Source organism: Pholcus phalangioides, unplaced genomic scaffold (genome assembly GCF_987345545.1).
Source record: "Pholcus phalangioides strain wild (caught in Gottingen) unplaced genomic scaffold, Ppha-v1.0 ptg000016l_1, whole genome shotgun sequence".
Taxonomy (NCBI): domain Eukaryota; kingdom Metazoa; phylum Arthropoda; class Arachnida; order Araneae; family Pholcidae; genus Pholcus; species Pholcus phalangioides.
The window spans coordinates 8,512,177-8,524,784 of NW_028301609.1; positions in this window are offsets into that span (position 1 = coordinate 8,512,177).

Genomic DNA, 12,608 nt, shown 5'->3' on the forward strand with positions numbered 1-12,608 from the left:
GAATATACAAATTTTCCCTTTTTTATCAGCTGTTTGGATACCTTGTTGTGCTATATATATATATATATAATAGTTTCAATAGGAATACACATTCGCGTTTCAGGCACAACCATAGACAGCACAACAAGGTATCAAATTATATATATATATATATTTCAAATGTCTTCCTCCCGTTACTGTTTTTGCAAGGACACTGCGCATTCGTGATTCTGGCATGACGGAACCGATAATGTTGATTATTGTACAAGTATACTTTGATAAAATAACATTGTGTGATACGTTGTAATTATCTCTTCAGTTTGTACATATTTTTAAATAAAACGGAATTTCTTATTTGGAAGATTTTATTTTGGAGATTCTCGCCCACGTTTTACGCACCACTGCTGTTTAGGATGCAAAAGGTGGTTAGTATATAGTCACACACACGCACAGCGGATGCTTCTATTTTTTCATTTGTCTTCAACTAAGTTTATAAGCGTATGTTTTTCCTGTGAGAAAGTGGGGTCCGTACAGAGAACAAAAGGGAAATTTTAAAAAATGCTGGGCTACTGGACACCGGATTATCGAAAGTCAACTGCATACCAGGTTTTCTCTGCTTGCAGGTATGACATCCAAGTTGAACAGTGATAAACAACTACAAAATGCCATCGCGATGCTGTAGAATCTGAGTCTCTCTTGGTTGTCACAATCATCACGCCTGCTACAGGAGAATATTCTTGTTTCTCCACTTTCAGAAATATACTCAGGTAAGTTTTTAAAATTGTTTATTGATTATTGTAAATATTCCCAATTATCTGAAACGCCACTTGGCACAATGCACATCGCAAGTGTTGTATTGTATTGTTATGTCCTCATATTTAGTGGAGATGACCGCCGTTTAGATCATAGTTTCCCCAACCCTTTTTTTGTCCCATCGCCCCCTTCTTTAGAAATTTTTTATCCCATTGCCCTCAACTCAATCTAATCCATAGGATCCTATGTTATATCCGTAGCTTCTACTGCCCCTCTGAAATATTCCATCGCCCCCGGGGGCATTAACGCACACGTTGGGAATCACTGGATTATTATGGAACTCTATTTTTTCACAGATGGTGTGTTATGAGTAATATGGAGTACTTCGTCTCATCTGAGTTGCGGTGGAACATCTCTTCAAGATGGAAAGTTTAGTAAGACAGAAGAAGAAAGATCTAGAAATAATGTGTTCTGTTCTTTGTGGGGCCACCTTGACTGCTTTGGGGCTGAATAGGAAGATCGCATTTGTGACTCTTGTAAATAGACTATGACGCCACCGCATCAACTACAAATAAAAAATGATGAAATTTTCCATTGACATAGACTCATTAACTCATGTTTTTTTGATCAAACTTAATTAGTTTTCTTCACATTTTGATCCCCCTTTTCCATATTATCCCACGAAAATCCCACTTATAATATTTATTTTTAAATACGATAAACCTTGTCAGTGTAAAGACAGAAAACTAAATTTTATAAAAATATAGGTTTTAGGTTTCTACCAAGTTTCAAATCGTAAATAATCGGAAAAATAAAAAGTGATATTCCGTATTACCCTGCATGTACTGTATAATAAAAATAATGATCGCGAAGATATTTCTGGTACAGCGTTTCTTTTCTATGAAACAGAGAAAATGTCTCAATTTTTATGGTTGATTTTCATGAAATAAACCAAAAACAGGGAAAAATATATAAATGTAGCGAAAATGTTTCTGAAAAAATAAAGTAGTCACAAATAAAGTTTGCTGCAAATATTTTTCCTGTTAGAAAAGCAGAGAGAAAACAATACGTCGAGCTTATAAAAGTAAAGACAAAAGAGGTGAGAAATACTCTTGATGGCCGAAACATGATCCTCTATATAAATGATTGTATTATATTTCTCTTCCGAATGCGTCTCATCCATGTCACTTGGTCAATTGGGAGCAATGAAACAACGATTTGATCAAAATGTTGCACGAATAATGGAACAAAGGAGAGGAAAATAATCATGAATTTTTCAAGTTTCTCTATTGCGTTTACGCACATGGCAATAAAATAAATGAATGAATAATAGGATTTGTTTCATAAAAATCATAGAAATGCAGTCAGCCCCGCTTAAACGAATATCACACACATAAAGCGGGGTATTTGATTATTCAGGGAACAATTCAATTGCTTGAATTATTTGAAGGATTTGAAAATATTTTCTTGGAAAATTAATAACAAGTTTTGGCGAATTTCTAGAATGAAAACTTCTTGGATTTTATTCTCGCAGCAGCATAATTTTTTTCATGTGAGTATGAAACACATCATAAAAAATAATGATTTATAAAACTGTTAGTATAAATCGTAATTTCCCAAAGTTTTTGTTCCATCGCCCCCTTCATCAGAAATTTCTTTCTCTCATCGCCTCCAAACTCATGTGAACCCATAGGATCCTATGTTAAATCCATTACTTCTATCGCCCCCCCCCCCGGAATTGCCCACTTTGGGAAACTCTGGTATAGACAACATACTGAAAACTGATGAAAGATCAACAGCAATATAATGAAGCTTCTGGAATAAATGAGACTTCTCAAAATTATATTGATTTGCAGCGATCACACAGTACCCGATTTTTAATTTCATTGGAGGAAGATAGCGTCCTCTATAGGCTCGGAAAAGAACTAAAATATGATGTAACTAAATGTTCGCACTGAAGAGGACTTGTGGACAATTCAATGCCAGTGTCACTCTCAAGTCTAAGTTTTTTTTTCAAGTCTTAACATGGCAACATATCTAACATATTTGACATTAATTCCTAATATTTGACCCAATAAAAATATTATATGCATACTGGTTAATGTGTCTTAATTGTTGTTATGTTGATTAAAATATTCAATTCATTAAAATTATTCGTACAGTAGATCCTTTAATTAAATCTTATTTTAACGAGTACCTTTTAGTAGTGTACAACGAACTCTTTTCATAATCCCTCAGATAAGTTCACATAGGGACAATACAAAAACTTGGAATTCCTTTGTAACGAAGCGATTTCTCTGGTTTCTTTTAGTTCGTTATAACGGAATTCGACTGTATTGTCTTAAAAAAAAAAATTTTAAATTGCCTGTGCGTGAGAAATATCTGTTCCGTAAGCGGGTTCACCGATTAAGCGGAGCCAACTGTATCCTCAAAGCCACGCTTTTGAAGCCATAAAGTATGAAAGGAAAAATGTTGCGATATTTATTCTCTCGAAAATGTCTCAGCTTATATCCGATATATTCTTCCATCATTTCCACTTCATACAGAAATCAAATTTAAAATGATCTAAAAATCTTAAATAATAAAAACTTAATTCAGTATTTTTTTTGAAATATTGTTATATGAGCAAATATTGAAAAATCCCGTTCTATTTGAAACAACTCTAATTTCACATAATCAAGTGAATTAGATAGAGAAAAATGAGTTTTCATAGAAATTTGATTCAGTTTTTGAACTTATTTGATAATTGGAAATACACGGCGGAATTGAATTTTCTGTTATTGAAGTATCTTGGAATTGTGTTTCACTGAATAATTTTTGTAATGGATTTCAGGCAATATTTTGAAGAATTTGAAAATATCTTCTGAGAAAATTAATAATTTTTTTTGAAAATTTCCACTCTGAATACATGTTGGATTTTGTTCTTTAATCAGCATAATTTTCTCATTCAAGTACGAAAGAAATCTCACACATTAACGGTTTTATCTGTATATAAATCTAAATGTAAAATGAACAAATACTACAGATGATCAAGGAAACAGTTATTTTCCGGATATTATGCTGAGGTGAGCTCGGAAAGAAAAGTCATCACGTCTCCGCCGGGACTCGAACTCAGGCCCTCTTGCATACCGGGCAAGCATGCTACCATCTACACCACTGGAGACACATGAATCTGCCTTCCTAATTTCACGCACTGTGTCGTGAGGCGCTGAAGTAGAGGCATTAGTAGCCTCTCTTAACGTCAGGAAATGGCCCCCGGGTGGGACGGTTTAGAGAGATATAGATGGCTTCTTTCTCAGCCATTAAGAGAAGTTAAGAGAAGCTACTAATGCCTCTACTTCAGCGCCTCACGACACAGTGCGTGAAATTAGGAAGGAGGAGTCATGTGTCTCCAGTGGTGTAGATGGTAGCATGCTTGCCCGGTATGCAAGAGGGCCTGGGTTCGAGGCCCGGCGGAGACGTGATGACTTTTCTTTCCGAGCTCACCTCAGCATAATTTCCGGAAAATAACTGTTTCCTTGATATCCCTGGCTGAGAAAGAAGCCATCTATATAACAGATGATGTTTTCCATATCCTATAATATTTCTTTAATTGTATTATTATAAAAAATCCGATGTGTGCTACTAGCACTGACTTATGGATCTGAAACACGGGCACTCACAAGCAAGACGATACAAAGGCTACAGACAATATAAAGGAGCATGGAAAGATGTATGCTAGGCAACACAAGGAGAGACAGAAAATGAATCATTTGGATAAGGAACAACACAAAGGTACATGATACAAATACAAATACAAATACAATATAAAGGAGCATGGAAAGATGTATGCTAGGCAACACAAGGAGAGACAGAAAATGAATCATTTGGATAAGGAACAACACAAAGGTACATGATATCGTGGAAAGAATTTAAACTTTTGAAATGGAAATGGGCTGGACATATTGCAAGGAGACAGTACAACATATGGATTACAAGTATTCTGGGTTGGTAACCCCATGGTGCTAAACGTCCGAGAGGGCATTAGAGAATTTAGAACACTCGCCCGGACAGTGAGCGATTGGTGGTTCTGACTCCGCGCTGAGCCAAGACAGCCGGAGAAAGCAAAAATGAAACACGGATAGATTCGTGGTTCGATTCCCCACAGAGGAATGTGAATTTTCTTTCCGAACTACATCTCGATCTCCGCTTGGTTATCCGGGCTTTCGTACTTCGTCCGAGAAGGCGTCCCAACGCAAGATGGATCGACGATATCAGGAAAGTGGATGGAGTCAACTGGAAGGCTAAAGCAATTGACCCAGCAGAATGGAAAAATTTAGAGGTGATCTTCATCCAGCAGTGGATTGAAAATGGTTGTTGATGATGATGAAAAAACTAGAATCGTAAAGTATATCGTATAAAGAGCACACGAGTAAACATTCAAAATACCTGTTCATTTATGGTTTTATTAATATTGCATAAAAAATCCCATTAAGACTTTTTTTTTCGGAATTTTCCATAAAAAGACCTAATTTTCCATTAATTAAAAAATATTCTATTTCATGATCTTACTATTCATAAGATATTTTAATTATAGAACTTATGCTAAAAATAGTGTTTTTTTCACTGCTGGAAATAAAATTATGTGTTTGAAGAAAAAAGATTGGTAATTTATTCATATTTTTTCATCAATTTATGGAGAAAGTTCATCGAATAATTTATGATTTCGTAAGAGTGTATCTCAAGAGATCCATTGTAAGTGATAAAAAGATTAGTATTCATTTTCTATCATTTTATTCTTTAATAGAGGTGTTTTTCCCTCCCAAACATTTTCCAGTCATTTCAAACATTTCTGTTTTAATGTAAAAAAACATTTCTTTTTCAAAACATTCATCACATATTTAATATAGATATTCATATCGATGTTGATGAGCATTGGGCTTCCTTCCTGAAAATACCTCGAATAGACGGAAAGTTTATTTTCAATCATGGTGTATATGGGGGTATGTGATAGAACAATGGAAATGAATGTTTCTACTCAGAAACATAGTAAAATCTCATTTAATAAAAGTTATATTGTACATACATGATAGCACAAGTATAAAATTGGTTCGATATTCACTTGTTTTGCTAAATATTCCAAAATTTGTTTTCGTCACTGCTCTAAGTATATTTTTGTTATTATTCCAACTTTATTAAATATAACTATTTTTTTTAGAAAATATATTTTTGTTACTTTATCATTCATCTCGCGGCCTTAATGGCGTCAGGTGGACCCGAGGCACTGCTGCTCGTAGAATACCCAGGGTAATGATGGAGAGGGTTTGACGAGGTAGTTAGTGTATGTGTGTGTGTGTATGTTCTCCATACAAATCTACAATTTATATCTTGACGATCTGTCGTCGCCAAATTTTCCATACCTACCTAACGGGACCAGACTTAAACGACAGGCTACTTTAGAAGTTTGTCAGAGCTGGGCAAATGCCCGAAATGGGCAAAAAGCTGTCGATCAAAACAACAATGATTCCTGGGCCTCAACAATGATTTTTAGAATGATTATTACTTTGGTTTCCGTGGTTTCTTAACCAGTTCGTTTCAGATGTCATATGTCTTCAAAATGGTTCGCCACTTTTTCAATCCTCCCAGTAATTGAAGAAAACCCGGGCTGCGACGTGTATTATAGCAAGCATAATAATATATTTTATAAACATATTTTTGTGACTATTCTAAGTTTATTTTCTTGTTTATTCGAATTTTTTAAAAATCTTATATGAGCCGCTTTGCTAAATGTTACGAACTCTGTTTTTTGACAATAACATTTTCTGTTCAATACTTTGAAATTCGTTTAAGAAATTTCATATTTACAAAATCAAACAAATAATATAAAGAATTATACGAAGTGGAAGTTTATTTTCTATTTATAAAATATATTTTTCATACATTTAATGTGCATTACGTTTTAACTATTTTGTATTATAGAATTATTCTAGTTCAACATTCATATGCTCATGGTCATAACTGTTTTATTATCACAATATTTTTTTTATTACCATAACATATATTTTACTATCACAATATTTGTTTTAGTATTACAATATATGTTATGTTATGACAATATTTGATAATTTTATTATCAGAATATTCATTACAATACGGCATAATTTAATGTATTCTGAAAGCATTTGCCGAAATAATTATTTGCTATTATGTTTTGAATCAAAAAAATGTTCCATATTTTAATAATATTGAAAAATTTCTCCTCCATATAAAATTATAAACACAAGTTAGTAATTTCATGAAAACTATAAAACCCAATTTAATTTTTTTTCGAACTATTATATCTAAATCAAAATACTTTGATTATCTCCGTTGAATCTCTCGTTGCTGAAAACGTGATTTTCATGAGAATCAAGTTATCCAGATGAAGTTTTAATGATTCGAATTTCAAGAAGACCGTAAAATATCGAAATTATCTATTCCATCCATATAAGAAACAAGTGTGTTGTTACGAACAAGAAAATGTCATGATTCATCTATTAACAGAAATAAAACGCATTATTAAATATTGCTTAATTATATTAATTATTAATATTTTCTGCAACGTGAACGGTTTATTTGTCTTTAATAGATGTGTTTAATCATTCTATGATTATATAAAAAGTTTAAACTGAAAAAAATATCTTATACGAATGTTTACAAATTTAATTTGTATTTTTATTTGAATTTTTCAAAATCTTCACGTTTTATGTAATTAGAATATTACTTAGAATTTCAATGCACGGTCTTATTGTTTCTAATGTGTGTAAGCTTAAAAATATTTAATGAAATATGTATTCAAAAGGTATCAATCCGATCATATTTTCACATTTACATATTAAAACATATGTTCTTCCACCATTTCCCATGAAACTTATTAAAATGATAGTAACATTTAAAACTTTACTGTGTGGCAACCCGGGATAATTCTTATCTTTCCCCGCGCCAAAATGGACTCTTTCCTGAGAGGGGCGTCCCCGTAACTCTTCTCGTGATCTGAGGAGGACTATACAAGAGTTATCACAAGAAATGAGTAACTTTGCCTGGTTTTAATTTATACAAAAATTGCCACGTTTTTAAGACAAATAAATTCAATTGGTCGAATGGTCGACGCGTTTCGGCTCTTCAATGGAGAGCCGTCATCAGGACTTCGTGGTCAGAATTCAAACGAATGAATCGTGGAAGAGTGATGTTACGTCTGGTCGTCCAAAGAGTTCGCCTTTGTATTTGCTGCGTCCGAGTGGTCTTTGGATGCGAATTGGGGAGCCATCTGTTGTAAAGTGTTGAAAGTTTTGTCACGACTGAGGTTAATAAAGCCTGTCCAAGCTGACGAAATAGGTGGTGTGTTTCTTCCATCATTAACGAGGAAATTCTGGCATGTTCTGATGAAGTATCCCTCGAGAAAATTCAATTCAGAATTGTGTGTTGCTTTTTTAAAAACAAACGCTTTATCAAAATCAAAATAATGTAAATGTTGCCAACAGTGTTGGGCAATAGCCGAATTATCCGTCCGTCCCTTCTCAACATGCTTTCGGTGTTCGGGAACTCGAATATTTAGATTTCTTTTAGTTTGGCCAATATATTCATTTTCACAATTCTTGCATGGGATGAAGTAGATACCAGATTCTTTGGAGGGTGAGATAGGATCTTTCAGATGGGAAAACGTGAGTATATTTGCTGGCTGGAATATTGTATGGAAGTCAAATTTCTTTAAGATAGAAGAGATCATGAAACTTGAAGAATCGAATGGAAGAACAACGGTATTAGAAAACTGTTTTGAGTCAGCTGGGAGTAGGTTCGTGGTGCATGTCTGGGTCATTTTTTTGAGGATCTTGTCGATGATAAAAGGTGAAAACCCACGATTAGAAGCGATGTCACGAAGGATATTGAGTTCATTCTGGAGGGAGGCTGAATCACTGCAAAGTTTTAGTGCTCGATGAACAAAAGAAGAAAATGCCGAAAGTTTCTGATTGGGAGGATGAAAGGATTTTGCATGAGGTGGCATGGAGATAGCGAATGGCTTACGGTACACAGATGTATGAAATTCAGTGTCTGTCTTTTTAATGAGCACGTCGAGAAAAGGTAGCATATTGTTTTTTTCCATTTCATAGGTGAATTCAATATGTGCGTCAATAGAATTCATAAAATTGAATAACTCAGTGACATTAACATCAGTCTCATCAACTAAAGTGAATGTGTCATCAACATACCTGATCCAAAGTTTGAAGTGGTGGGTTTCCAAAAGTTTTGTTTCGAAAAAATCCATATATATGTCACAGAGGATAGGCGAGAGTGGGTTGCCCATGGCAAGACCTTCTGTTTGGCGGTAAAACTTTCCAAACACTGAAAAATAATTGTGCGATACACAAAGTTGGGTGAGTTGACATATTTCTTCGATTTCAATCGAGGAGAAGTGGAATTCTTGCAGACGTTGTTTCAGGAAAGAAATTGCACCGCTGATGGGAATGTTAGTAAACATGGATTTGATATCGAAGGAAATCATTGTAGCGTTATCTGGTTGAATGCTGCGGATGATGGAAACGAATTCTGAGGAATTCTTTACTGTGAAACGATGGTTTTTGCAGAGAGGGGACAAAAGTTCAACGAGAAATTTAGCAAGTTGATGCGTAGGTGATCCAATGCAAGAAATTATAGGTCTTTCTGAAAATGAAGATGCATATCAGCCTATTCCTCGTTCGTGCAGTCAGTCGTCACGATACTCATTGAAACAGACAACTAACTGCTACACGTACTTGCTACCACAATAGCGCTAACTTACGTTGTCCGCAGCGCGTGATCCGACCCCAGCGCATGCGTTTCGCGACGCTGCTTACGTCTGATATGATGAGCGAACCCACGAACTCACTCAGCGATCAACTGACATCAACGTTTCGCCTCCTCTGCACTCGGAGCCTGCATGCGTTTATCGCGATTTGGTTTGCGACACCATGATCCATCACAATATTTGTTCCTCTTGATGCCTACTAACAGCCCTCTGAGTCTATCAACCATTAACGGAACACTAGGTATTCTAATGAATTCCCAACAAGTGTTATCGTTAGCCACGTTTGGTGATTTTTCGGACAGTTGGTAATATTTTTAGCGAGAATTGGGGATACCTAGTACTTACGATCCAATTTCGAATTTTCACTCGATCAAATATTGTCAAATACAAAATTACGAAAGTACTTACGAAATTTTCATTGTCGTTTTTTAATCAAATTTGACTATTTAAGATAAGGACATTCATCACAATGAAAAATACCGCAGCTATTGACCGTTACTCAAAACACAAGCAAACAGAAACTGTCAAAAATTATAAAATTTATAATGAAAAAAAAACATTTCCGTTTATAAAAACAAAACATCTCAAATTCATTGTATCGCAAAATCTCTCTATCATTGATAAAAAAAATTTTTTTAATGAAAACAATGCCATATCTTTCTTGATATTGACGAGATAACAGTGACACATTAAATATTTAAAGTTCAGTATTATGTTTCAGGTGAGTTAGTTTTTTTACTCTACACACACACACAAAATGGGCTGGAAAAACGGTAACTTCGGTCATAACGATAAAGATTCACGAAATCTTCGATGTCGTTATAACCGAGTTTACTGTAATTCAGATAAAAAAGAAGTTATTCATCATATATAATCAATAACATCACAGCCAAGGCCCGTAATTAGAAACACAAATCATAAAACACGAGAAAAAGAAAAAAATAAGTGAAAAATTAACAAATTTCTAAGTTAAACATACGGGGGAACCCGGGGCAGAATAGGGAGCAAGTTGAAAATACTCTTTAAAAATACAAAAGGGTTAATTAAGAGAGCTGCAAATGTTTCTATGAACACATTATAATTTAATAATCACAGAAATACAATGACATTGTAAGAAAACAAAAGAACAATATATTTTTTTTTCAAAAACGAAAATTGTGTCATTTGCCCCCGTTCTGCCCCGGGCATGGGGCACAACGGGGTTGTAAGGACAAGTAATTATAAAAATATATAAAACTAGTGGAAAAGCTGGAAAATTAAGTTTTCTCTATATCTATTTAGTTTTAAGTGACTATAATGGTTCAACTACAGTTTTCATGAATCGTGTCCGCTTCTTGATCCTATTCACAAAATGCACACACAAGGACAGCCTCATCATCTTCACTGTCTATTCCCGCAGAGGAATTGTGTACCCATTTTTTGCACATGGAACAAGTGACCCAACTTTCAACTGACTTTGAGTAAAATTCACCGCAATATAAACATTCACAATCAGAACAATCCTCAGAATCATTCTCGTTTTAGTTTTGGATTTTTTTTAGTAATTTTCCTATCTTCAGGCAATTTCCTTTGTTTTATCCATTATTATAATTTTATTCGCTTTCTTAAATAGTTTTACCCTTGCTCTTTCTTGTGTTTGGCAAAGTTTTTTTTCCTCTTTTTCCTTAATAGCGGCTTCTAAAACCCTTTTCTGCATGGGGAATCTGTTAAAACAGCCATCTCCCCCCCCCCTTCCTATTCGTCCATTTAGCGTTTTCTTTACCTTTTGGAATAGTCATTCCGGTGAGACATGAAATGAAGAGGCCCTGTTGTCAGTTGTCATCCAAGAGCACCCAGGAGTGGCATAGCTAGCCATATTAAATCGGACTTTCTTAGCTGGCGTGTCATCATTAGAGTTGGCCGAAACCTCGCCAGCTTTATCATCCAACCTGATAGGCATGTCTTTTTTAACTAGTGTGCTAGGCGAAGGCAATTCCAATTGTTCAGCTCCAGATATGATCATCTCTTCACTTGAAGACCTACCTAGTCCGATGTCAGTTGTGTCTGCTGGGAGAAAATCGGCGTCGGTGAATATTTATAGGTCAGTTGGCCATAGTTCTGTAGCTTGGAAAACGTTAATAGCAATTATCCTTGTTGCGCTTTGGATAAAAGCTGATCCAAAGAGCGTTTAAATTTGAAAGAAAGTTACGACTTCCCCTGTGTTGCATCGAAGCCAGTTTTGAAACTCATCGCTGTTATGAAGACTTGAAGGTTTCATAAAAGAAACATTAAGTGGCTGAAGTCTGTGAGAGCAATATGGTGGTAGACATAGCACCGATACGCTACTCTTCCTAGCGTAGTCTATAACCTCAAGGTTTTTCGTATGTGTTGAGTGGCCATCTAGTATAAGAAGAACCAGAAAGTCTTTTGATGCCTTAGAAAATTCCACAAATTTTCGAAACCATACAAGAAATAACTCAGCAGTCATCCATCCAGTGCTGTGCTCCTCAGTCTAACCTCCTGGTGGCAATCCTAACTCAAATTCTTTCTGCTTCTTCTTTCGAGGTAAAATGAGCATCGGGGGCATGTAAATTCCGCTTGACGACATACAAATAAGACAGGCTACATTTGGCGGAATGGGACGCGATTCAGGTTAGGGAGGTAAGGTCACCCGAGAAAGGTACGTAAACAAACGTTTAACTACACGAAACTAAAGACAATTAAACGTACTTGAAGCATGTACTAACTGTAGTTATAATGTAAGCAAGTATGTATACCTTACCTTGGTTACAAAATCACCAGAAGTTACAATACAGGAGCCATAAATTACACAACGGAAACCTCACGCACCAACGCTCAAGAAAACCAGACTGTAGTGCTGGCCCCACGATGACGCTGGCTTATCTTCCCAGCTTGTATAATTATTAGTCTATTTTCTGCTGGTGGCATCACAACAGAATTCGGGAGTCAAAGGCGTCTGGCTCGGTTTGTTGATGGTTGATGTTGTCCTACTCACCGATGCGCGTGTCTGTGTCTCACCATGCACGGGCCACATTTTCCTCTACCAGCATTCCCGTTTGTATTGTGTAAATATTAT